Source organism: Melospiza melodia, chromosome 6 (assembly GCF_035770615.1).
Source record: "Melospiza melodia melodia isolate bMelMel2 chromosome 6, bMelMel2.pri, whole genome shotgun sequence".
NCBI lineage: Eukaryota > Metazoa > Chordata > Aves > Passeriformes > Passerellidae > Melospiza > Melospiza melodia.
In genome coordinates this window covers 66,991,888-67,018,221 of record NC_086199.1, presented here as the reverse complement: position 1 = coordinate 67,018,221, position 26,334 = coordinate 66,991,888, and the positions used below count along the sequence as shown (strand labels likewise).

The following is a 26,334-nucleotide window of genomic DNA, read 5'->3' as shown; positions in this document are numbered from 1 at the left end:
TGGTTTTGGCAGCTGAGGCCATGGTTTTATGATGAACATTGTGGTGCTGCTTGTTGATGGTTAGGCTTGGTGACCACAGAGGTCTTTTCCAACCTTAGTGCTGTGAAATAAACTTCGTTTCAGGAAGAGCTTCAGTTCAAAATGAAGCAGGAATTGAACTGAGTATCCCTCATTCCTCGCAAGTAGTTTATCTACTAGATTATATGCAAAAGATGAAAGTTTGCACTGCTGCTCTTTCAAATAACCAATCTTTTTTTCCCTAGGATGTGTGGGCACTTTTAATTATGTTTAAAAAAATATTATGGATTATTACACATTCATTGCACTGTACACAAAAAATTAGACTAAATTTAAGTGTAGAATTAAAAAAATAAAAAAGGTGAAAGGGATATTTCTGCAAATTTCACCATTCTTTATTTGCAATAAAAAGGTGATATTAATGCAGGTACAACTGTAATTCCCAGACCATAGAAATTAATACTTGAGATGATAAAATTCTGTTTGCAAATATTTATAAAATGCTTAACCAGATAACCTGCTTGCAAAGTCTAAGTCTGCTCTGAGGCTTTACAAGGCCTACAGGTTACTACTTTTATTTGATTCCAAATTTGCCATGTGAAAATGGGCGCTGCATATTTTGGAGAGAAAAATATACAAGCAGAGTTCATGTATCTTAATGAGGGTTCATAAGCTGGGCACCACTGCCTGTGGTTGTCTGTGCCATTTTCTATCAGATTGGTTCATTATGCTTGCGTGGATACTTCTTTTGCATGAGTACGATTTTGACAGTTTTGGAAAACTGGAGTACTGAGCTGGAACTGATGGTATTTTTCACATCTTGGTAATCAGTGTAACAGGAAGCAAATGTTCCTGGTAGAGATCTGGTGACTATTCCCATTTTACTCTTCAGAGGGAAGAGAACTTCTTTTAAACTGAACATAATTTCCAAAACACCTTCTCTTTAAAGGAAAAAAAACAAACTATTTTTATGTCCTTTACATGTTTAAAGCCTCCGCTTCTTTTCCTGAAATGTTCAAATATTTTCTTGCCTCTTTCTAGCTGTTAAGGTTGGGTCATCCCATCTGAACCATCAGCATTGCACTAGATGACCAATGACACATAATAATCTGTAATTTATAGGTTTTAATTGCTTTTAGCTGTATTTATTTCTGGAAATTTTAAAAAAATATCATTATTAGCAGAGAAATGCATCAATAATTTATGAACAATTTCCAGATAAGAAAGCAGCTGACATTTTTAACTGCTTTGCTTTGTACTAGTAGACTACACTGTTGCAATAGCACTAAAAATATTTTGATCTTTAATGGCTCTACATCAGTTGTTTGGTGGGGTTTTTTCAGTTTTCAATAACAATTTTGGGGGTTTTTCCCTGTTCTTTTGCGGGTAACAATGCATATCCCCTTCCAGCAATGCAAGATTAAACTATTTCTATTCAGTATGTTGCAGGGAATAATATTAGCTGTGCTTCAGTCCCTGTTTGTCAGCCTCCACCTTATGTTCACCTCAAGAGTATCAATGATAAGTGACTATGCACATATACTGTAAATAAATCACCTTCTTCATTAGTATAAGATAAACCGTATTCTTCAAATCTTCTGAAAGAAGTTCTTCAGCTACAAAGCAGGCACCTTTCAAAATCTTTCTTTTTCATGACTCGGGGAATAAGTTTTTTTTCCCATGTGCAACATCAGCAAATGATGTCACTTTCTTTCACAATACTTTGAGGGTACAAAGGGCAGAAAATAAATTAAATAAGGGGATAGGTCTTTTGCATTATTAATATAATTGAAATTTTCTTTATTTGGAAACTCTGTGTTGTGGGAAATGAATTGTGATTAGGAAGTATCCACGTGAACTAGTGAATAGGAACATCCTGTAGTTCCTTTCATATAACAGAATTAAAAAATTGCTTGGATCACAACAGATCTTAAAGGTTATTTAGTGCCAGCCCTTTGTCTTCCATGCTTTGTTTCTGAAACTGATTTACATAAATTCACTTCTAATTAATGATTGAAAACTCTATAACATGGTATTAAGTTGGTAAAAGATTTGTAAAATTTTGGTATAAGCAACATATACACCAGCAGGGGAATAGAAAATAGGAATAATTCACATAAATAATAACAATAACAATACTACTAACAATAGAGAATTTCTGTTTTCATTTTGAAAAGAAAAAAAAAAGGTTTAGCTGCTCTTTAAAAATAGTGACTTGTGTCTTACTGTGATTAAAATAGTACTCTGGAATTCAAAATTTCTTTCTGAATTTTTCTGCAGCTCTAGATCTGTTAAGATAAACACCTTCCTTTTTTTGTAGAGATAAAGATCCTCACAGACTGCTTTGATGATATTACCTTCTGGTATAGCAAAATTCCTTATAATCATTGCTAAGCTGGAGCTACATCAGATATGCTCTTAGGGCAGGGGAATATAAGTTTAAAATTACCAGTTCAGTAGAACTCAGTAGCACTCATCCTATTGCTTTGTTGACAACATGGGTTGTTTTTCCACCTAACATGAAGATTTTTTTTCTCTCTGGCCCAGTCTCTGTTTCATTTCAGCCATACTGAGTTTAGCACTTGATGAAGTAGGCACTAATTGTTTTTTTCTGTATTTAAAATGCTAGAAAACACTATCAAATGTTCTTCGATCTCTTTTCTTTCTGTTTGTGAATATCCTACTGTGTTATACAAACACAGCAGGGATGAAAGCTAAAATAAATGCATATTTCTGTCTAGAGTACAAAAATGTGTATTTATAGATGAACAAACCAGGTCAAATCTTTCACAGTAAAAAAATAAATTAAACAGCCATTTGTCAGATGAGTATCTGGAGACCATTATTAAGAGTCAATAGAACTGATCTTAAAATGGGGGAAATATTGTCAGGGGAAAATATTTTTAATGACATTTTGTGTTTGTAAGCACACACAGACACTCACATTAAAAAGACACCAGTCTGGTTTTCACACTGTACTGCTGCTCTGAAATGAATCACTCACAGCTTGGTATTAGTTAGGCTGAGCAAGACAAAGAGTCGAGAAGATTGGTTTAACACATATTAACTCGTTTATTGATTAGATGTACAAAAACATTTCCAATCAATAGTGTATGAGTGAATATCTTTGCTGCAGAAGATCAGAGAAAATTATTTTACAATGTAGAAGGTGCACCTTATTTGAATTGGTTTTGGAGAGATAACCATGCAGAATTACCTAATCCTCATCTGCTAAACTCAAATGCAGAAATATTAAAATAATTAGCATACCAGGCATACAACTATTCTTTGGTTTTCTTCCATCTGGCATTCTTGAAAGAAGAAAAAGGAGAAGTGCAGTATATATAGAAAGTACAGGTTTTATGCAAGAGAATAATTCTTACTCAGCGTTTAATTAAGATAAAATATCAGGAAAAAACGTAGTTATGACCTTGGCCATAAATAATCAGGGTTTTGGAGGTTTGGAAAATTCTGAAGTCTAGAAAAGTTCTGCTCTTTTAAGCATGCTAAATAAAATAGAGCTCTGAAATGGCAGAATATGTCAAAAACTGAAGGGAATGAAAGCTAGTAAGAACACCTTTTTGAACCATCAAGGAAACACCAGTAGCTTATGTTACTGCACAGTGAGTCAGCAGTCAGAGGTGAGATTTAGCTCTAAATTCTTCATATTTACTGCTAGTATAGAATTTGTGTACACACACCTTTCTTTAAGGAGCTTTCTAGTATTTTCTCTCTGTATCCTGAAGTTAAAGTCTTATGTGGGCATAGCACACTATGATTTTCTGTTTTTTTGATTTTACTCTTGTTATTTAACATGTAAGTAACCAGCGCTCACACACATTTCTACTAACAGCTTGCAAGTGACTCAGATTCATAAATAACAGAATCTAAGGCTATTTCACACATCCTAGCCTACCCAAGACTTCAGGAGCAGGCAGATAAGGCCTTGAATCTACAAGAAACTTGTGCCCTTCTGGAATGGCGGCTCAGGGCCAGGCGTAGTAACAGAGTATAACAACCTCCTTTCTTTTGGCAGTTGAATGTTACCCTGTTAGTGATATTTATTAAAAATAGCAGGAACTGGGTAACTCATTTTTCTCTTCTGCTTATTTATGTTCTTTACTATAATCATGGTAGCATATGTTACTATGTTTAGTCTTTCATGATAAATACTCTTTTTACTGCAGATTTTTTTCATCCATTTGCAATCTGTAAAAATATCACTGCTTTGAGAACAATGACTAAAGCCCAGTTATAACTTCAATGAGTTTTTCTTACTTATTGCCATAATGAATTTTCAGAAAATATTTAAATATTTTAGACCAAATTTTGATCAGTTACTGGCCTAAGTCTGAAGTAAATACAGTGCACTTGAAATGAGGAGATGAGTATTTGAATAATAATATTGATTGTTTTGAAAAGGTTTCTTGTAATTCTCGTTGGTGAGTTAGTTATTCAAGCAAAGATTATACTTTCATGTTGATGATAATTTTCTTGTTCTGTTTTTCCCACTAAAGTTTCATTTGCTTTGTAATTACCTTTTCCCACACCCTCCCTAGCATTTCATTATTCTGTAGTCCATATCCAGAAACTGAAGGCATTTTGTATCTCTTTCTTGGGGAAAGAAGGGAGGAAGGAAGGTAGGGAGGGAGGATTGTATCTCTTTTTAGTATTCTCTTCTTTTGGGACCATAAGTGCATGGCAGGTGAGGTTTTCCAGTCTAAATGTAGTAGATTTAGTACCTAATTATAGTCTCTGAAATTTTGAATGGGGCTGCATGGAACTTATTTTTCCATATGCCCTGAGACAGTTCATTTTCTCTGGTTGAATTTCCTTTTCTAGCTGCTCTAGCATGGTTTAACTTTATTCATTCTGTAGAAAACCCTATTACACATTTTCTTAAATAAAAATGCATGAAGAAGTTTTTCTCTATTGTCTATTTACATGCCCTTGAACTTATTAAAAGCAGACTTCTCACAAAAGTAAGTGAGAAAACAGACATGTGAGTCTGTGGTTCTGGTACCCTTCAGTAGGTTTATTTTCAGAGAGTTTAACTTAACATTTAAAAACATATGTAATTGTGATCATACTTTGTAAGGGGAGGAAATACCACATGCTCAAGTTTTGCTATAATAATCATGCTCTGTGAAAAATGAACATACGTATGGAAACTCATTTTCAATAAGCAACTACTTAGTTTTGGATTATGTTTGGAATTTATTTGTATTACAATAACTCAGAGGAGTACAGATTGAGATATTTGCTGCTAACTACAAATTTACATTACTGTGTGAAATGACAGAGGGAAAGGAACGTGAAAAATTGTTTATTGTTAGTCCATGAATAGAAAAAAGAAATCCTAGGCCTCTGTTTACTTCTAGTAACTTTCTTCCTCCTGTTTATTGAATAATTTTGCTTATTTTAGTTTCTAGGAGTATTTTCACTGTTTGTAAGTTGCTCTACAAAATGTCTTTCTTTTAACCAGCAGATAATTTTTGAATAATTCCTATCATTTGTATTGTTACATTTATTTTATTTAATTGGACACCGATATACCACCCAGCCAATATACCAATATTTTTGTTGCCTTTTACAATATTGAGGAGATTTTTAAAAATATATTCTTTCCCTACTATTGAATTGGGAGTAAATTTTTACTGATTCGTAAGTATATGTAAACACCAAGATTTAAAAATGCTTCCATAATCCTACGACTTACAACAACCTAATCTTTATGTATGTAGCCCTGTTGGTAAGAAATTGAGTGGAAGTTAGAAGATCTGGTTTCAGATTTATGTTCTGTCACAGATCCCTTGCATTTCCTTTAAGGACAGAACGTAGCTAAAGGTCAACTTAATCAGAAAAAAAATGGAATCAAGTGATTCAGGTATATTGAGATATCTTAAGACATATTGATTTGTTGTTTTTCAGGCTTCAGTGTGATCCAGAAGTAAATGCAACCTCTTTTGTCGGAGCTCAGGGTTGGAAGTAGTGAGACACAAACCCTACATCCCCGCCATGGGGCTGCAAACTACGAATACTGGCATTTCTTTGCAACATCATTTGAGAGAGCCTGTTAAGCTTTTCAGGGCGCATATTTGATGATCCCTTCCTCTCTTGTTTTTTTCCCCTTCTTTTCGATTGGAGGAGATTGCTGTGTTGATAAGGGCATAAAGTATTTGCAAAGTGCTGGTTGAATAGAACTGGCAAGAGAATATGTATTTTGTTAATGTAGCATAGAGATATTTTCTGTGAAATCCCCAATTTTGCACTTATAATGAAGGGGAAAAAAAAAACCCAAACAACAGAAAAACCCCTGAGGAAATAGTCTTTTCCATGCAAAGCTGATGACTAGCTCAGGGAAAGACAGTCCATATCCTGTTCCAAACGACTTATTATAACAAGCAGTCCCATCCAAACCTTCCAGATTGTCCTGCTTTGAGTCACAGACACAGCAGATCATCTTTAGTCTCCATTTCCCTCTAGAGCTTGGTTGATACTGGAACTGTTGGTGACCCAGAGCAGTAGCACAAACTGTCTTCATGTTAAGAGCTGCAGGCTGCATGAGCGCAGTAACCTTACATAAGGACCTAGGAATCCAGGGTGAAAATCTTATCAATGAATAAAACCAACAGGGAGGGCAAGAAATACCAGTGCCTGTTACATCAGTAGCCTTCTACAGAGGTGAAGCTTTTGTCTAACAGAAACAGCTTTTTCCCAAGCAAAATCAAGGAGGCAGGTACCTCTGCAAAACTGTGTCCTTCACTGAGACACTGAGATGACATGTTTGGAATCCAGTGTTAGAAGGAAGGAACAAGCAGCTCTTGGTTCTGCATCCTCCTTATAGACATTCTCATAAATAAATATATAAATGAAAACTCTCCAGAATTAGTATAGACTAAGAAAGCTCTGTGGAGGTTGCTAGGCAGCCAAGGCCAAAGGAATAGAAAGCAGGCAGGTCTTTGAAAAACAGAATCAGTGACTTATGGGTTATCTGAAATCATGATTTGCTCAATTGTCTTTTGTCATAAACAAGAGAGAGTAGAATTTATTTTTCTTTTGCAAATTAATTTTTTTTAAATAGTAAAAAGAAAACAAACGCCTGTTTTATATCTCATACCGATCTGTGTTTTGAAGCTATGAAATTTTATGCATGATTATTTATAATCTTTACTTATTACTGATACAGAAATTTGATGCAGTATATAGAGGCTATAAATTGAAAACTATTTATCAAATTAATTAATTTTTAAACTTAATTTTAATTTTTGCTATGGTGTGCATATAAGGCTCTAGAAGAAGATAGTTTTCATGCTGGAAGGAATGCCTTGCCCTCAAGAGGTGTACACAGACAAGTTTCACTGTCACTAATGACAGAAAAAGACCTGAATTCTACCACCTTGCCCTCTATGGTGTATGATGAAGCTACTTATTACAGAAATACAGAAGTAACCACCCCCTTCCTATTACTGCTAAGTATGCAAAAATACAGGCATTTCCAACAGGCAAGGCAAGGTTGTCATCTGTAAGATTAAGTGATCACATTATTGACTAATTGCTGCCTTTGAAATCTCTGTTTGTATTTGTTCCTTAAAAGTCTTCCCAAAATAACTGTGCCTTCAGCAGTTCTGCCACACCTACATATATTGAGGGGGCACTGTAATCCTGCAACTCCCCTCCCTTCTCAGACTGTGTGTGACAGCTATAGATCATGGTTTGTTCTACCTGAGTTATTCTCTCTCCATGTCATCAATTTATGTCTAGGGAAAATTTAACTGCTGCATCACAGTTTCTCAATCTGTGTTTCTTCCACAGGGTGGATGCTGTGGGGGGGTCCAGGCAGCTCTGTGGAACAGTCTCCAATGGGCTAGTAGGATGAGAAGGTCCAGGGGTAGTTTGGGAAACGAGGAGAAACATCACCTCCCGAGACGGTAATCCTACTGAAAAGGTAATTCACGTTAGGATATTGTTATGCAAGTCAGCTTTTCAGGCTCCACGGATGTGTTGGAATGCATGGCAGCAAACTGGTAGGGAAGGGGAGCACAAACCTTTGTTGTTGTCTGACTCTTCATACAGCATCCCTTGAATATCTTTCCTGAGCTTCTTAAACTGTGCTGAGTTTCAATTCCCATCCTTGTGTGAGAGAGAGAATTTGGATGCTGTATCTTAGAGGGGTTTTCTTGTTTTCCTGTGGACCTGTAAGAGAATACAAATCACGAATTTACAGTAACTTTCCAAGAAATTTATAGAAATTAAAATTCTTTATAGGGATTAAAATCCTGAAAATGCCAGTTTATAAGCCCTATAACAATTTAGCAGAGTAAAATGTTCTTTCACAGGGAGAGCTAATATTTGAATTTTTAAAAGTACATAATCATGTTTTATTGGGTTCTTTCAATCTCACCTTAGCTACTGTGCTTGTGGAGACTCTCTTCCTACCCTGAAGCTTTAACTATGGATGCTTTTGTTCCCAGCATTTCAGAAGTCCAAGACAATGTGCAAACTAAAAACGTGTCATCCCTCAGAATTACTGTAATGCTTTCTCCTTCGTGTTGAAAGTTGAGCCATGAAGCATCAAAACATTTTCTGCAGTCCCAAAAGCCCAGCTATATGGTGTATTTTTGAGCCCAGTTAACTTATCATATATCCATGCTATACACATATTTCTTGGTTCTCAGCTAAAATTAAGTTTGCTGAACAAACAGATTTTATTCACTCATCCTAAACCAATCATTTCCCTTGGTACGTTTTGAAATATCTGACAGGCTGCCTTGCTTCTTCCCTTTATTAATGTGCCTTAATGTATGCAGAGTGCAAGAAAAATAACAATGGAAAATCACACTGGTAGAAAATAAAATGGGATTTTTGATGCAAAAGTTTTCATAAGGATCTATTCCCACATCTCATGAGACCCTGAAAAACCATAAAATATTGTTTAATGGGGAAATATTTTTCTTTGCTCAGTATAGATGTTTTGGCTGGTTGAATACTAGGTTAGGCTTTCAAATGTGCCTGGGAGATACCTTCCTTTTGTTGCTGATGAGCTCCCTCCGGCTCCCTGACATTCATTCATTAAAACAGTTCAGAGAATCTACTGCTACAATTCACAAAGTCGTCACAGAAGAAAGGTTTGATACAAGAAAGGGAGGCATTGCCTCCTACATTTATAGATGGGATAGTTTTCAGCTTATAATCTACTTTTCAACAACCTAGCTTCTCCAGACCTAATTTGGTTTTCTATTATCTAGTAGAAATGAGTTTATGGGGCTTTTTTTAGTAAGGGCCCAGTAGTCTTCACAAAAAATGACACCAATTTGTCTTAGATATTTTACAGTAATCAAAAGACAGGAAGAGCCTGCTCATGGTTGGATCTGGTCTGAGATCCAGAGGACCCAGAGTCAGTCCTTTACTGTGTTTCAGGCGTCTTGGTTGCATTTTTGTACTTGCAATGTGGGCAGGCTCTCATGGAACTCCTGTAATGTTGCTTTGCTGATGCTTTAGTGATAATCCTTTCTTGAAGGGGAAAAAGGATCTTTGCCCAATAGTTGATAGGTGTAATTAAAAGAGCTTTAAACTAGATTTGAAGCGAGAAAGGGATGAAACCAGGTTCACTAGTGAAAAGCCTGAGGGTAGCATGCCGATGTTTGTGGGATGGTGTGCTAGCAGGTCCATCAGTCTGCTCAATGATGTTCTGAGCACATTTAAAATGCCTTTATGCTAATATACACAGCATGATCAGTGTAGTGGGCTTGATCCTGGTCAGATGTCCAGTACCCACCAAAGCTTCTCTGTCAATCCCCCCCACACCTGGACAGGAGAAAGAAAATATAAAGAACATTTAATGGGTTGAGATCAGTACTGGGAGAGATCACTCCCCAAATACCATCATGGGCAAAACAGACTCAAACTGGGGATATTAACTGAACTTGTTACTAACAAATTCAGGGAAGGATAATGAGAGGTAAAGTAAATCCTAAAAACACACTCCTCCATCCCTTTCTCATTCCCAGCTCCACCTCCCCACATCCAGCAGTGCATGGAGACAGGAAATGAGGGTTATAACCAGGTTATCCTGGGTTGTTTCTGCCACTGCTCAGGGAGAGGAATCCTTCCCCCGATCCAGTGTGCGGTCCCTGAACTTCTCCATTGTGATTCCATCCCACAGGCAACAGTTCTCTGCAAACTTCTGCAACTTGAACACAAGAGCAAGCGCAGGATTCTCCACTGGGGACAGGTCAGTGTGGTAGTATGTACAAATCAGAGGAAGAGTCTGGAGAGCAGCCCTGCAGAATGAGATCTGGGAACTGGGTCAGTGACAAATTGAATATGCAGTGCCCTGGTAACCAAAAGAGCCAGCTGTGTCCTGTGGGGGCATCAGGCACATCATCATTGGTTGGTTGAGGGAGATTATTGTCCCACTCTACACTGCAGCCCCACCTCAAGTACTGAGGGCAGTTTTGGGGACCTCAAAAGAAGCACATTGACCTATTAGACTCTGTCCACAGGCAACCAACATGGTGAAAGGTCCTAAGAGCAAGACTTATTAGAAGCATCTATGGTCACTTGGTTTGCTCACCTTGGAGAAGGAAAGGCTGGGGTGACCCCATTGCAGTCTAGAACTTCCTTCTGGGGGCAGCAAAGGGGAAGGTGATGATTTCTTCTCTCTAGTGGCCAGCAACAAGACACAGGGAAATAGAATAAAGCTGTACCACGGGAACTTCAGATTGGAGGTTGCTCACCCAGTGGGTGGTTGGTCACTGCCATGGGCTTCTCCACGGAAATGGCTGTGGCCCTAAGCCTGAGAGAGTTCAAGGAGCATCTGGATGATGCTGTTAGTCACATGATTTAGTTTTAGGTAGTCCTGTGAGAAGCAGGCAGTTGGACTTGACGATCCTTTCAACTTCAGATATTCTATAGTTCTATGAATCCAACAATGCCATAGAGAATCATTTGTATTTCAGGCTTTACACTGGAAAAAGACATTACAACCCCTCAAGACAAATAGGGAAAGAAATTGAAATTAGAGGGGATGATATTGTGATATCTTCATCTGCAAGAGATTAAGTGAAGTTTGAACTTCTTCACTCCTAAAACTTCCTGAGAAATAGGAAACCTAATGGATTGATGTTTCAGTCTCCGATTCCCTGCTTGAATTGTGTTTCATGTGAACTATTCTTGAAATGCCATTTGGACTGAAGGTAGAAGATAAGAGTGCTGTTTTAATAAAACTTGAGATCTTGATGTTAAAGGATAATTTATATTTTCAGTAAGAGGCTTTCATCTTCATTGGACTCTAGTGATATTGATCTGATATCAGTACTAAGTATATATCCTTGAATTCTGACCAGATTCTGTTTCTGGTATGAATGACAAATGTTTCACATTGTCCTAGCAAATAGAACTCTTTCTGTGCATTTCTTTGGCTGATCAGTTTACAAGTGGCTGCATTTTGCTGGTCTGTTTGATCAATATTTTCTTTTGGTGCATTTTAAGATTAATGGGTCTGAATTTTCAGTCTCTGTGCCCATTGAGTGTATTTAGAGTAAAGTCATAGTAGTCAATGCAGGGTTTGATTTTGTTTCCTGTTTTGTAACAGCTGAGGAACCAGTTGTCTTCCATGATTTATGGAAAAGTCCAAACTTTTCAAATTAAGTGAAGTGTATACAGCTTCAGAATTAATTGTGTTCTTAAACATAATGAAAATCTCCATTTGAAAATGAGGCATGCCCCAGAGTTTGAAACAGAACAGAAGAAATGAGATATTCAAATCAAAACAGAAGTTCTTTTCACCTAACAAATCCCATAGCCATGCTTAGAACAAAGCTTGTCTCTTGAATGTCTGTGTGGGCAAAACTAACTCTACACAGCTGGAGATTAATAAGACTGCAGTCACAAAGCATGAGCATGCAAAACTGGCAGTACCCCTTGCTAGCAGGCAAGAAAGCACCAAGAGATCTCGAGATTTTGTCTTAGAAGAAAGAACCCTTAGGCAGAACCAGTGTCAATAACCCTTAAGAGTCAAATAAAGACAGGACAGCATCAATTCCTTCAATATTTCAGGAAAGAGCTAAAGCCTGTGACATGACAAGGATAGACCATTGGATCTCTGAAATTATCTGAGAAATCAAATATGAAAGGGATGAGCTACCAGACAGCCTTCACCTTCATCACTGAATGCCATTTAAATTACTCTCTCCACAGCTGATAACAATGTTTATAATAGTTTTCTTATGTTTCATATTCTTTTTATTTAAACTTACTGTGTAAAATTCTTCTTTCATTAAAAATAGTTGAAAAGCTGGTCCCCTTAGTGTGCCAGAATGCCAATGATTCAGTCTATCAAATTACTTCTTTATTTTCCTCATGTCTGTAGAGTTGGGCTTTGTTCATCTGCCTTTTTTTTCTTGTTTTTTCTCTGCTATTATGTAACTTCTTACCAATTATGCTCCTCTTAGTTTGATAAATTATGATTTCCCTTTTCAGTTCTCAAGTTCTGTTGTGATAGGTAGCAGAAAACTGGTCATCTGATACTGAAGGAGGGCAGTTTGTGGTATTTACTTTTTGTAAGACTGGATGTTCAGATACCTTCCTTTGAATATTGTGGTTCCTGCACTGTTCCAGAATTATGTCCTGCAATTTTTAGCATTTCCTTTAACAGAAATTTTGCTTTGACTACAGTAGAATAAAACTGGATGTGGAAGAGTTGATCTGAATACCTAATAGAATTTTTTTCCCCTTATTCCCTTGACATATTGGGAATTTGGAAAACACAAGTTGTTGATTTGGCAATATAAAATTGATAGATAAAAAACGATCAGCTTCAAATTGCTTTAAACTTTTACTTGCAAAAGAGAACATATTTAAGCAGGGTGAAGGGGAGGGAAAGAATTTACTCTCAAATGCATCAAGTAGATCACTTTTTATTGAGGTGACATTTGCATCTGCTGAAGAAGGTGAGATCTCGGTGAGAAATTGTTAACATACCAGCAATCAGATGCATAACATCTTTTGTTTATATCCAGTGTCTGATGAAATATTTATCATGAAGCTATTGAAATCTGAAAGATTGAAGAAGTGAATATTGAACAGTCTGGATTAGGCAGTGTGACTATTAAAAAAGCAGATGAATACACCTTACATACACAAATTACCTGACTGCAGCTAGAGCTTCCCAGGACATTTAAATCTACCCAAAGTAGCAGTGATGGAAGTTATTCTTGTGGAACCTCATAAAGTGAGGGGAAGGGAGAGAATTCATGTCTATATGGCCTTTGAGCATATTGAAAGAAATGTGCATGAGGGATGTGAATGAAGCATACTTGTAAGGTTAGAATAGAATGGTGATTTATGGTCAGTTTTGGGGTTTATTTTTATCTTGCAATGTTCTGTTTGCTTGCTTTACATAAAGCAAATCTCAAATTAATCTCAAATTTTTCTCGGTACAACTTTTTTCTGTGTAAGCCTGTCTTATGTTCAGGATCAAGATGCACCACAGTGAGACAGTAGGGCTGTCTGCAGAGCTAGAGGTGAAAGGGCAGAAGAATGTGAGAGCGGTGGAAAAGGAGCTGCACCTCGAGACACCAGTGCTGAGAGCGCTTCCTGCTGCTCTGTCAAGCATTCTTATGGGAACTGTGAATGCCAAGTATCAGCCTTTGGGAAGGAATTCCCTCTGGCAGAACAGTTCTCTGTTCCTCCTGCTTAGAAGCAGATGGCAAAGAGGAAACCCACGTCACCAGGCAGACCTGGGTATTCTGTGCCTCTGTAGGCTGAAGATTGCTTTAATCCAGTAAGTCATTGTTCATTTCAGTCACATGGATATTTGAACTGATTTAGAGAAACCTGAAAATTATGTTGAGGGCAATCCCTGCACTTTTTATATAAAGCAAATGAGCAGTACAAACAAGGCTGATTTTATGCCGCATGGAACATAGCAGCTAACAGAACTAAACTGTGAATGTATTTCCAATATATTACAGCATTGCTTTATATTGGCCAAGTTGATTATTACACTTTGTCATAATATTATTTCTAATAGTCTTCTAACATTGTTATATTATGGCAGTGCCTTTGATATTTTATGAAAAGAGCTTTTTGAGCCGAATAAAAGAGAGGTCTATGTCATTCAGATGCTGCAATGAGGGAGGCAATATATTTAATCCTCTTGATTTACAGCTATTGACTTCTATTTCTTTTAAAACTTTTTTGCTGGGATGAATAGAAGAGTATTTGAGTTCAGAGTCATTTACTCCTTTAGATACATGAAGTAACGCTGTAAACAATGAGCCTCTGATGAATAGAGAAAAATATGCTACATCAGAACAAAAGTGACAGTGCATGGGTTAATTTATTTAATAACTGAGCAACACAGAAGTGTTCAACTTCTCTGAATATTGCATTTGAAAATGTGATTCTATAGCAAAATTTCATGTTTAGAAGCAGCATAAGTGAAAATGAGTAGGTAATTTATCTTTGCAACTTTTGTTTGATCATTACTTCAGTTTTACAAAGACACAGAGATGCAGCATTAAGAAAGTTGCAGGGGGTAGAACCTCTTCCCTAGTGACTTTGATCTGGAAATCTGGGCCATTTTCTCCACAGAAAGCTCCACTTTGAATTTATTATTGCATATATTTATAGTTCTTTGAGGATTTGAGACACTACAATTGAAAATTACCTTAAAATGTCTAAACAGAGAAAAGCTGTCTTAGTAATGGACATTGCATAGAGAGAGGCAAGGATGGTCCTGTCTCCAGTCCTATACACTGCCTTGAAAATAAAGTAGCCCTTTTTATAACAAAGGATTAATAGCTAAACCAGAAAATATTGTTCAGTGGCATAAGTATCCCTATTTAGTTTTGCTAGGAATACTAAAGTTTTGGCAAGATGCAGTCCACTATGTTTTGAGTTATAAGCAAGAGATCTTTCCATTTCCCAGACAAATCTGGGAGCCACCATAATCCATTCCTTTGCTGCAGCTAAAAGTTAACTTTAAAATTACCAGTATGAGGAAGAAGGGCTCTATAAGTAGAAATTGTCATTTGATACAGAATTGCTGGTAATTTAAAAATGTAATTAAAAAAAAAAAAAAAAAAGGTGTCATGGTCCAAAAAGAAAAAAGTGAAAAATAAGGCTTGCACACTGAATTGGATTGATCTGTGTGAGCAATAACAAATTCAAACTGCATATAAACTTTGTGCATCCTGGATGGTTGTAGAGTGAAATCAATGATCATTCTTGATTGCATCAAATTTCTTATTTACCTGATTAGCAGCAAAAGAGTGGAAAATATGGGTTTAGGTATTTGTGCAAAGCAATGACACCATTGCTGCGCCTCTGCTATGTCAGAGTCAGGTGATCAGAGAGTGATAGCTGATTAATCTCTTGAGCATTGGATCAAAATCAGATCATGCTTTGCATCCTTCCTTAACTCCATGTTTGTGAAGTATGGTTTCATTGCTATTTTCTTCTGTACCACTCCCAGGCTTTTTTCCTTCTAATGGTTCTGTTCAGACAAAATGCCACCAGAAATCTTTTTCTGATGACCTTTCCCCTGTCCCAGTATAACAGGCTGATGTGATTCAAATGACAGCTGAAGCTTAATTAGAAAATCTGCATAAACAAAATGTACAGCCATTCACAATAGATGTATTTTTTAATATTTTTATTTTCTACTTTTGCTTGATTAAAAAACTTGATAAGAATAAGGTTTTATAAGGTGAAAAGAGAAATCAGATTTTCATGGGGTTTAATCTGATGTGTGAGAAATGTAAAGCTAATCTTCTATTTAGGAGTGCTTTGCTTGAACTTATTGGCATGCATCCTCCTTTCCACTTTGATAAAAGTGTTCTTCAGCTTCCTTCTTTTATGAATATGGAATATTAGACTTTACTTGTCTTACTTGCCAAAGTTTCATATATTCCTGAGCCAAGTGTGAACAGAGAATTTTCTATAGTAGAGACTAATGTGGAATTTGGTGAGAATTTTTGAGTTAATACTGTAAGCTATGCTGTCTACAGAATGAAATAACAAGAATTTGTTCCATCAAACTTGAAACTGACTTCCAAACAAAAAGTAGTATTCTATGTTCTCATAGGATATCATATTATTCATTCCTCTATTTTAAAATTATTAATATAATCAAGGAACATGTAAAAACTAACTTAGGGGCCATTCGGTTTGGAAAGTTTTGTTATTATAATGAAGGATATAGCTTCCAGTTTTAGTCTCAGAAACAGATTTCAGCAGGTTTTCCAGGCATTTGTTACTTTTGATCTCTGAAGTAATCACAGAACAAACAAAAGAATAGGAAAAATTGAACATTTTCAGAACACACTGGACTATGGTAAACATAGCCTGATTTGAAACCTCTTCATTCTGATGGAAAGATACTCTCTGACTTTCAAGAGGAATGTTGGAGCTTTGCCTTTAGAATATATTGCCTATCCATTCAGGTATATGAAGATATATACACACTTGATTTTTTTTTTTATTTTGCTGTCATGCTAGCTTGTACAGAAAATTATTGAGTGTTGATTAAATTGTATGTATGGATTTTGATGACTTCCACATAACTACAGGTAAAGGAGATGAACTTCATAAGAGTTGGAAACAAGTGAAATTAATACAGGATGGGCTAATTTAGAATGCAGAAGAGCTGGGGTTTTGCTACAATACTTAAGTTTTATTTGGAAAAAATATTATTAAATTATGTCAGTTCAGAGGGAAGCTTCAGAGCCGTTGACATATGGTGCTTAGAACCATACCTGCCATGCTGTCATTTCAAAGACATCACAGTTATTATCTCCAGTGCCCTCAGAGGAAAAGGACAAATTCAGTCTCATTATTATACTTTATGTTCTTCACTTGAAAAGGCTCCATATTCCCTAGTCATGCCTATGAATTTAGTGCATGTAAGGAATTACATTGAACTGGATATGTAGACAATTATGTTGATCCTTACCTTTATATATATATATATCTTAATTAATTATGCTGAGAATTAAATGAAACTAAATTTATGAGGTTCATGAAACTTATTAATGGTAAATTACATTGGATTTCTTAGCTTTATTATTTTACTCAAATTTTAATGTTTTTTATGATTTTTGTTGTGTTACCTCTATGACAATTGCAATAGAAGTGTGCATGCATAGTCCATTAACAGCTCTACTTTTGACTTTCTTCATTTTCTGAACCATAAATTTGCCATGCTTCACCTTCTTTGGTTCCCCACTTCAGAAGGAATGTAGTACATATGTAAGGATTGCTATGGTAGAAAATCCTTTGTATTTCCAGTAAAATGTGGGAGGGATAGAGTGGTTATACTGCGTACATCAATATAAATATTATTATATTATTCTCAAGTGTGTGATCATGTTTTAGTCATTCCTTCCCTTACATTCACCATCCATTCAGACCTTGCCTCATGTTTTGCAGAGGATGACTTGAAAAAGGAGCTGCAAAGACATTTTGGGATTTTTTTTTGAATTGAAATAATTGAAATAAACTTTTTGTTATTTTTTTGGTATTTTTTAGTTAAAGCACATTGCTTCTGTTTTAGATATAATACAATTTTTCCTGCTATTATTAGGAATTTAAAACCCTTTCACTGCATACTCAGAACTCCCAGTATAAGCAGCTGGAGATCTGCACATGGAGGGGAAGCAGACTATTGAGTTGAGATCAGCAGTCCATCTGAGAAGGGAGGGTTCTTCCCTAGACCTGATTTTTTTCCTCTGACAGTAGGTAGTACAAAAAGAAGGTATGTCAAGGACTAAATACTCCAGGTGCCCTTACTTGTGCTGCTATTTGCATATTTTACACTCCATCAGTTTCTCTCCAAAAGAAAGATGTATACATTTAAAATATGACATTTGGTTTAACTTGGTATTATTTATATAAGCTAAAAGGAAAATTGATTAGCTTTCCATTGCTTTCCTCCTGCAATTCTGAAGAGATGTTTTTGGTCTCCTTTGATGTACTCTTACTCTGCATTTAATCAATGCTTCTGTATTTGCTTTGTCTTGTAGTTCTACCCTTGCAGTCTTCAAGAGCCTCATCATGTTTAGTTCTTTTAAAAACCTCATGGAAAACTCTGAAAGCCATTCTTCTTGGAAACAATTCTGCCATCATCTTATTGATTTTGTCTGCATTAAAAAGATTTAAAAAAAAAATATATTGCTGACTCACCCTGTCCTTCTCTACTCCAGATATGAACAGTGGTTTCCGTAGACCCTCTGTCATTCTGTTTTCCATATTGGTGTTCTAGTTAGTAATTAGTCCTTGTCCTTGTGTCCTCTAGCTCTATTTCCACTCCATCCTGATAGAGTAGTACATTTTGCTTAAGTTTATTCTGTCCCTGCTGTTTACCCCTATGACTGTTAATGGGGCTGCATGATGAAATAGAAAGATCTATTTTAAACTTATTCTGCCTTTACGGGAAGGCTTGTGATTAACCTGAGAGTTGTTACCTTTTATTCCAGAAATCTCTGCAGTGAGTGGAATTGTACTAGCACAACCAAATGTGTGTTCAGGGGATGGAAATCTGGCTGGGGACACAGAAGGCAGGATCTTCCAGAGAAAGACAGAGTTGCCAAGAGAAATGGCTGTGCAACAATGGTCTATTCCCTTGCCATCTCTCCTCAGATCTTTTACTTTATTGATTACATTTAGGTAACTTTCTGAAAGTTAAAGACCCTCTCAGCTCGTCTGTTTTGGCGTGATCTCACCTAATCAGTATTAACAAGTCCCCTCAGGACAGGAAAGTAAAAAACAACTGCACTTATTGACTTCTTCATTTTAGAGGAGCTGAACTGTTTCCAGCAATTAAAGGTAATTTGAGTTTTCTGGGAAGTGTAAAAATTGTAGTAAGTAATAATAATGTCTCCTATTTCACAGCCCTGCAGGGACTGAGCTGTTGCTCATTGATAGCTCTCTTTTTAACCTCTGTGTGACCTTCAGGGGATTTATGACTCACAGTCAGAGAAAACTGTACTAATCTGGTGCCCTACTTGGTCTCAGATGTCACCTATCTGTGAATAAAATGTGTCATCTGCTCTTCTCTTATGCCTTTGCTCCTTTGGAACAAAATCAGGAGAAATACAACATGGAGTATTGGTACTACGAGGAGATTTATGGCAGGAATGTGAAGCCATGCATGCACAGAACTTGTTAAGCAGTTCAAGTTAACTGGACACAAGTAGGTAGGAGCCAAGCATGTGAGACCCAATCAGACAGAACCTCAGGACAAGGAATGACAAGTGATGACATAAAAATGGCGCCTTCTTACCTAGTTTTTGCTCTTAGCTATTTTACAGTCTGTTTTAGTGACAGAGATATATGTTTCATAAAATTGTGCCAAACCTGTGTTGCTACAGGAGGAGCTGGCTCCTGTTCCACTGTAAGGATTGTGACTTGTCAAGAATTTCATATTTGGGGAGGATGATGTAAGGTGCTGAAAACTGTTGGGCTTGGTTTCCAATATAGAGTTTGAGATCGTATCACTTACAAAGAATGGGTATTCTTCCCCATCAGTGGACAAAAAAGACTGCAGTTTCTCCCTGTTTTTCATTTAAATTTTTTTTTAATTTTATTTTAAATTTTTTGTTTGGTTGGTTTGATGTGCTTTGCGTCATTTTTACTTATATCACCCACTGAGAGATATAGATTTAAAAGCTTATTTAGTTTTTTCTCATCATCTTTTGGGATCATTTTGGGCTAATTCCAATCTGGCTTAATCTCAAATGTTCTTGCTGTTATTGCTTATCAAAGAAAATCATTAGTAAATTTAAAGTTTTTTCAGGTGCAGCAAGACATTCCTCAATATCAGAATGTGTGGTTGGTAAGATGAAATAAAATAATTTTCTGATTTTTTAAAATCATTTACTGCTTTTTTTTTTTTTTCAAGTTTATAGCCAGGTAAAATTTGATACTTACATGGTATGACTATAATTTGAAATTAGTTCAACCATGCAGTATTTGCCTTCTCCATTCTAAAGAATACAAGGGATTCTTCTTTTCTTATTTTTTATTTCCTGGTTTCTTTTCTGTCATTGTGTTCATTCATATAATATGTTCACATAATGAATGAATTTTACCATTTTGGCTACTATGAAATCCATATGATGTGGAAAGTGTTCCAATATAGCATAGAGGGAAGAGGAGTGAAGCCCAAGAAAATCAGACAGAAAGGTTAAACCTTAGACCAAAGTCAGCTCCTGCAGGACATTTTACCACTCCAACGCATCCCTCATCTTTTGACTACAGTTTATGTGCTTTTCTGTTAAATACCTGTTTTTATGAGCCCCAGAGCATTCCCAGAAGTTTTATTGTACCACTTCAAGTAATAACTGATACTGTGAGGATCTAAGTACTTTAATGTTCTGTTCCAAGTCGTGAGGCTTTTGGGGTGACCAGTACTTTCCAATATTTGGACCTCTAGCATAGTGCTGCAATCGTAACCTTTATGGCTGAAGGCTTAGATATTTGGCGTATTATAAGTGTAAGAGGAAAAACTAGCTGCATTTTGAAACCAAGGTTATAGAAAATTATTTTCAAATAATCTTGCAAATGCATTTCATTCTCTTTGGTTATAGTGCCTGTTACACTCTGAGCTCAGAAAATACCTGGACAGATACATAATTGAGAAGTTAATCAGTAGCGCTGCTTTACTCATGACACTCATATGAAAAAAGCTGGCTATTGGGGAGCTAGATCCTCTAAGATGAATGATGAAAAAATAATAGGTAGTATTTAAAAATACTGCAATTTGCCTTTTTTTTTTTTCTTTTGGATGAAACAAGAAAACCTAATGTGGAAACTTTGATTTGATATTATTGTCTTAGTGGTAGCTTGCTTTAATACATGTCTTTAAATAGTGGGGTGTTTTGAATAGGAACTATGACCAGACCTGTGTGGGAAATAAGCAACAAGTGGTCAATGGTGAATATCTAGAATTGAAAAGAGTGAGAAAAGATCACAAGCAGAAGAAAGCAAGATAGGCATCTATATGGTTTGTTAAAGAGCTCTGTGGTAATCAAGTTTTAGAGATTCTTAATTTTAAAATTTTAGCTGCTTTCTTAAGTGATAGATCTAGTGTGGGAGATGCAGTTACATTGCTGCAAGCAAAGCTGCAGCAGAAATATATGCTGTAGATAAGTATTTAAAATGACAGTGGTGTGTGCATAGAAGAAACCTGACAAGTTGTGAAAATTGGAACTATATCTCTGTATCACTTCTTCCATGATATTCTGGGAACTATGTTAAAAGGAAACAGGAATAATCCTAATGAAATATGATCTCTTCTCTATTCTGAACTACTATAATCTGAGTCTGACTGCTTACTGCACTGGTGACATTTCTTAATCCAATGTAATGGATTCCAGCACTTGTCTGGGCAGCTGTTGAAATCCCCCATTGATTGCAACCTATGCTGTCTTTTTAACTGCCTGTTTTGCATTTCAATTATCATCTCCACCTCATTTTACCTCTTGTGATCAGGTGGATATCTAGCAAATTTCTACTATGAAAATCATAGTTCATGTTAGGCTGTTGTCTCAGTTGATAATCAGAGGAAAAACTTATTATTTATTTTCCATGTTTTCCAGGCTCAGTATGCTCATTGCTCCTCACTGAGTTTTGATCCTTTGTTGCACTTTTAAATCTGTAATGGTCAAAATCCTCTTTCATGGATAGAACATATATGTCTCCTTACTGTCTTGTTCATATAAGAAATTTGAAGTCTCAGCCCATAGTCTTCAAGGGAATTGAGGGGCCCAATTTGATCATTTACCACTGTTTTGTATATACACTCTTGGGTATGTCACTTGAGCTGCCTAAATTTAATGGTGTTTAAAATGAATACCATAAACTTAATTCACTGGATTATTGTGATCTAATTAATGAATCCTTTTGAAAACCCTTTGAAGTTCCCATTTATAAGGTGCTTTATAAATATGCAATAGTCATAGCAATATGTTTATTTTATTTTCTATGTTTCAGCCCAATATCATGTGAATTTGGGAATGCTACTTTGTTTTACTCTCCCCATACACAGAGCTTCCCTTTGTGGGTCATAACTAAGTTCTCTCACTTCTCAGATGCACCTCTAAATAAGGACTGTTTCTTGTGCAAAGATGTATCAAAGAGAATTTTAAAGATTTATTATTCATACTCCATATGAATCACCCGAGTTCTTCATTCTAAGATAAGCCTTTTGAAAAATGTAAATTATTTTCCTTTCAACCTTGTCTGCAGTTTAGAAGCATGCAGTGAAAATGTGCTGTTTACAGGTGAGGGATAGATCCTGCACTGAGAGTCTTAAAGAGGCCTGAACATGTGGACTATTATTAATACTGTTTGGTACCATAAAACATTACCCAACAGCACTGCAGGTGGGGTCTCTCCAGAGCAGAGCAGAGGGGCAGAATCTCCTCCCTTGCCCTTGCTTTGGATGCAGTCCAGGATATATTTGGCTTTCTGGGATGCAGGCACACATTGCTGGGTCTTGTTCAGCTTTTCATCCCCCAGTAGCCTCAGCCCTTCTCAGCAGGGCTGCTCTCAATCCTTTCATCCCACAGCATGTATTGACACCAGGGGTTGCCCTGACCCAGGTGCAGCAGCTTCCACTTGGCCTTGTTAAACTTCATGAGATACATATGGGAGCACTTCTGCAGCAAATTGTCCATTTCAATTTGCTTTATATATTAAAATCTACTTCAGTTTTGTATGTGACAGGAATCTCATGTCATGATGTAAGTACATCTCATACATAAGTAAGAACATGGCTGTATTAAGTACTTTTATGATCAGGATCCAAAAATCCAAGGCATCCTCATTCTCTGTTAGAGCAAAAAAAAGAATTTTATTTATATCTTATTTAGACTTCTAGATCATCTTATTTTCAAATTATTCCCCTAGCAAGTTGATGAGAATGAAGAACTCGGACAATTTAACGGCTGAAGTGGCTTTTCAGAAAATTGCCAAGTTATTGGCATCACTGACAATTTGCCTGGCACTGTTATATCTAATGCAAGATGACTAACTTCATTAAGGCTGGAATATTAGCTGTAGGAGGGGCAGACAAGTGAGGTGATAGTTCTTCACCCAACTATTGCTTAATCACTTCCATTTATTGGTCAAAAAAGGATTAAATGATATTTATCTATACAAATATAGTTGACACCAATTTATGTGAGTTTATAAATCTAAACAAACAGAATAGGCAGAACCTTTGTAATATGCCTGAGAACAATATTAGCATTACTTGAGTTTAAGGAATAAAATGGGGAAAATATTAATAGACTGTCAGATAATACACTTGTAATACTGTAGTAAGAATTATTCTTCATGTCTTTTGCACTCTTTTCCAAATATTGGAAACACAGCATCTGCAAACTTTAATTATATCCTCACTGCTCCACTGAAAGTTAATATTTTTAGCCCTGATGAAAAGTCATGTAGCAGGTTTGGGTGTTTTTAATAAATTTTGAACTGTCTCTTAGTCTTGGAAAAAAAACTCAAACAAGCAGAACAAAGTCTTTTTTCTCCTGTGCTTATATTTAATTGAAATAATACATCAGTCAATATAAACATTTACTTATGTAACTATATAAAACACTGAGATAAGTTTATAACATGATCAAAATAAGTATAAATTAATGAAATCTAAAATTTAGGAAACATTTTATACATGATGAGAATAAATTCTAAAGTCTAGATTTTTATCCTTTATTTATTTAGTCTCAACTAAGAAATTGCTACTTGCAGGAGTTTTATAGTAGGAATATAGTAGGAATTGTGTTTGACATGGGGTTCATGTAATAGTTTCACATGTTGTTGCCTTTGTTGCTGAAGGGATATATGTGGTATTAAAGTTCTGAATATTTTTCTCAGTTCCCTGTAATTTAGGAAGCAATCACTCAAAGAATAAACAAAAGATTGATTTTATTGTATCAAGGCTCTGATTTCTGAAAGTGCTTATATAACAGCATCTCTAAAAGGTGCTGATGTCTGGGCTTAGGCAAAAGCATCTGTTTTCAAAATTCTGACCCTGGTAACTCCTGTGAAAGCCCATAGGGATAGACATAAGAAATACTGTAGCTTGAACCTTGATCTTTTGCATTTCTTTCTTCTAATAGCTCTACATTAAATACAAAGGAATATTTAAAAGGGAAAAGTACTGTTGAAGAAATGATGGATATTAAAGAAACAGAGAACACGAAGAAGAACCATGCAATTGGTAGTTTAATTTCTAAGTCTTTCTGCTCTGGTTTTATTATTCTCTGTATTTAAATATTAATAGAGTCAATGCTACTTAACCAAAGTCATTCGTATCATCTCACTAGCCTACATGGAATCAAGGCAGAATGAACTTCAGCTCTCTAAGTGAGCAGGAGATAACAATGCAGCATGACACAGAAATGATTGAATTTGCCAGCAGTGTTTGTGCAATGCTTGCTAATTTACAAGGGCGTTTTCAAGTGATTCAGTGGCTGGGATTCCTTGGGGGCAGTTCTCTTGGGCACTGAAACTGAATCAACATTTAAATGGTTTTACTTTTGGAGTAGCTTAGAAAAATCATAAGTAAATAGATTTTTTAAAAATATAATTAATACAGCAACTGCAAATCATGCAAGGATTATTTGCTTTTTGAAAGGAAAGAAAACTGCTCTCATTTGGCTGAGCATTTTGCACTGTATTTGTTAAAACTGTGAAGAAATGTAAAATGCAGGTTGCTGGAATAGGACAAGTCCAAGTACTCACTGATCTGGATGAATCAACTCCCCGTTTAGTAAATAATGAATCTGCTGTAGAAGAAATAAATCGAGCTGTAATCAAGCTGAATTCAGAAATCTAAATTCTTCCTGTTTTGCCACTGATGTGCCTGTGCCAAGGCATCCCACCTTTCCCTGCTTGAGGTCCACTTTGGCTAGAAACAGGGGAGGCAATGACCCCTTCCAAAAGAACATCCAAGTAAATAATTTTGAAATCACAATGTGTTATTTCCAGCCTCCAGGAACTCCTATTGTTATTTTCCTTTGTACCATCCCCCAGATGTTTTAAAATATGACTATTAATGTTCTGCTGCAGTGCCTACATTTCAGTAGCAGAGCATAAGGAGGATTGCCTTACTCCTGTAAATGTACTTTTCCTGTGTACTTGCAGCTGCTAGACATTTGCCATGTTCGTGCAATAAATACCTGTGCTCACTTGAATGCTGTAACATCTAATAAATTCAGAATTTCAGGGCTAGATATCTCTTTTCATAACTAGAAGGAAGGTGACGTTTTGGCAAAGACACAGAGTGTCAGCAAGAAGCAAATCTCCTGCTCTTGCCTTCTTGATTTCCTGTATATTATTGGAAATCTAGAAAAAGTCAAATCAAAAGTCATTTTAATTAGACAATGACTTTGGTAAGTTTTTGGCTTCAGTGAAACTGCTCAGATTTCATTTTTGCTAGTTGCCACCCATGGGTCTATATTAACTCTTTTTTTAAAAAAACTTTCTCACTCTATATAAGATAATATTATGAATAGAATATTTATGGAGTACTTGATGATTAAATGTTTTTTTCTCTTACAAAATCTCTGGAAGCAACATTATAAAATTCAGTTCTAGAAGCCTCTAGGGAGATAGAAACCCCAAAATGGCAATCCTTTGTAATCAAAATGAGAAAAATGTATTTTTCTCTTTGCTTTTTTTCTAATGAACTCTTGAGATTTTAAACATTGCAAAAGAGTTTCTTGGAACAAGCAGAGTTGCTGATTCCCTACAGTAGCACACTAGAAAATTCAGAAAAAACAGGTATGTTTCCTCTGATTCCTATATAGCAAAACATTTGAAAGTTAAGCCATTTCTCTTGCTAAAGAAGTAATTCAGATTCTAGGGTGTGAAGACTGTTGCTTGACTCTTAGTGTTGGTGTTACTGTCTATTTTACATGCCCTTCCCATTCCTTGAAATTTCCTTGACTGCCCTAACTGTGAAGTAAAGATAAATTCTCATAGTGTCCTTTGGCTGAAGCTGCATCAGGCCCCTCAGCTTCTGCCAGTCTAAAGATAATAAAACTTTGTAGGTTTACCCAATGAAGCTCCTTCCCCAAATCTGTGTCCTAGACACAATCTAGTAGTGAAATTTCTAGTTGTACTAAACTTTTGAAACAGCAGGCAACTTCTGTCTCTGAACTAATGCTTCTTTTTGCTAGGCTGTTACCTAGAGAAGAGCTGCAAGATTTTAATTTGTTTTAAGCTTTTTTGCACATACTTATTAAGATATGGGTTTTGGGGTTGAGTGATTGGTTTGGGATTTTTTGATTGCTT

The 26,334-nt window shown here is 36.1% G+C and overlaps 1 protein-coding gene across 15 annotated transcripts in view; it reads left to right on the top strand.

The window, feature by feature from the left end:
- Nucleotides 1–26,334, top strand: part of LRRC4C (leucine rich repeat containing 4C) — a 483,436-nt gene that overhangs the window by 423,018 nt on the left and 34,084 nt on the right. For 10 of the 15 annotated variants that reach the window (XM_063158814.1, XM_063158810.1, XM_063158807.1 and 7 more), the window contains one exon: nucleotides 7,834–7,966. The exons of 3 other annotated variants lie outside the window; for them this stretch is intronic. The gene's annotated coding sequence lies outside the window, so the exon portion shown is untranslated. Of the gene's footprint in view, nucleotides 1–7,833; nucleotides 7,967–10,183; nucleotides 10,253–18,830; nucleotides 18,850–26,334 lie in introns of those variants that run through there. 2 more of the 15 variants (XM_063158816.1, XM_063158824.1) reach the window with 2 other exon arrangements.